The sequence below is a fragment of the Hyla sarda genome, chromosome 2 (assembly GCF_029499605.1).
Source record: "Hyla sarda isolate aHylSar1 chromosome 2, aHylSar1.hap1, whole genome shotgun sequence".
NCBI classification, from domain to species: Eukaryota; Metazoa; Chordata; class Amphibia; order Anura; family Hylidae; genus Hyla; species Hyla sarda.
The window spans coordinates 463323723-463325753 of NC_079190.1; positions in this window are offsets into that span (position 1 = coordinate 463323723).

The window sequence follows — 2031 nt, forward strand, 5'->3', positions numbered from 1 at the left end:
AAATTACATTCACTAACTTTTTTTAACACTTTTTTTGCAGTGTTATAGCTCCCATAGGGAGCTATAACACTGCACACACCGATTGGCAGCACTGTTCACTGCAAAGCCATAGCTTTGCAATGATCAGCGTTATCGGCGGTCCATTGCTCAAGCCTGCATCTCAGGCTTGGAGCAATCAATAGCCGAGGGGACACACCGTAGGCAGGTAAGAGGACCTCCGCTCGTGTCCCAGCTGATCGGGACACCGCATTTTCACTGCGGTAGTCCCGATCAGCCCCGCTGAGCAGTGGGGCAGCTTTCATTTTCATTTTAGACACAGCGTTCAACTTTGAATGCTGCGTCTAAAGGGTTAATAGCGTGCGGTACCACGATCGCTGCCGCGTGCTATTAGCCCTGGGTCCCGGCTTCAGATACATGCTGGGACCGACCCGATATGACATGGGGTCACCGCATGACCCTGCGTTATATCGCGGGAGCCGGCCAAGGGCGTAAATATACGTCCTTGGTCGTTAAGGGGTTAAGGGGCTAGACTTAACTTACTAGAATATTTATGTGATATTTTTTATTGGAATTTTGCCATTTCGCTCAGGAAGTGGCCTAATAATAACACAAAGACCTTCAACATTTTTCAGCTCCTTAAAAGTTTGTAAAAGGTTAACTAAAAGTGAACATTTACATCCATGCAACATTACAATATGTCAGAAAATATAAATTTTATATTATTACATACTATTAGAGGGCAATTTAGAGTTATGACCTGGACGTTTTAACTGAAGTGGTTTGTACATGTGTTTACGGACATGTTCCATCCTACTGATAGAGCTAAGACATGATATTGAAAGTGAAGCAAATTAAATGTTTCAGTTGTAAACAATTATTTTACAAAATATTCTGATATAAATAATTTATGCAAATACATTTATTAATAAGATCTTTTTTTATTAGATACTAGCTGAGTACCCAGCGTTGCCTGGTTTTTCCTTCCTAATCCTTGTTGAGGAGGAAAATCAACAACGAGGAAGCCTTTGACTTCATATCCCATCCTCACATATTGTTGTCATATCACAATCCCATATCCCGTCCTCATATCTCAACCTCATATCCTGTCCTCATATCCCGTCCCCATAACCCGTCATCATATCTCGACCTCATATCCTGATCTCCTGTCCCATCCTCATATCTCAACCTCCTATCCCGTCCTCATATCCTAACCTCATATCCCCACCTCCTATCCCGACCTCCTATCCCAATCTTCTATCCCGACCACCCATCTCAACCTCATATCCCACCCTCATGTCCCGTCCTCATATTCCGTCCACCTATCTAGACCTCATTTCCCGTCCTCATATCTCAACCTCCTATCTCAAACTCATATCCCGTCCTCAGATCCCGACCTCATATCCAGACCTCATATCCCGACCTGATATCCTGACCTGATATCTCGACCTCCTATCCTGACCGGTAATAGGTGTACCAGGAATTATTGAAATATCTCCAGCCGTACGGAAGTTATGTGGGAACATACATTTCCCATTGATTTACATGGGTCTTTAAACAAAAACCTTGACCCTCACAAATGGGGGTAGTTAAGGGTTAAATTAACTATCCTTTATTTTAAGTGGACACATAAGTAACATGTGACCAAGTATTATCGAAATATTTCCAGCCATTTGGAAGTTATGCAGTAACATACATTTCCCATAGACTTGTATGGGACTTTAAACCAAAAACCCTGACCCTGGCAAATGGGGGGAGTAAGAGTTAAATCACCTATCCTATGTTTGTTGTTGACATATATGTAACATGTGTGCCAAGTTTCATGTAAATATATTTAGCCGTTTGGACGTGATGCTGGAATATACACACACACACATTAAGTTTTATACTAGCTGAGTACCGCACTGCCGCAGATGCTGTGATCTGTATTGATAACGGCATCTGGGGGGTTAATGGCAGACATCCGCGCGATTGCGGATGTCCGCCATTACCGGCGGGTCCCTGGCTGCTGATAGGAACCAGGACCTGCCGTGC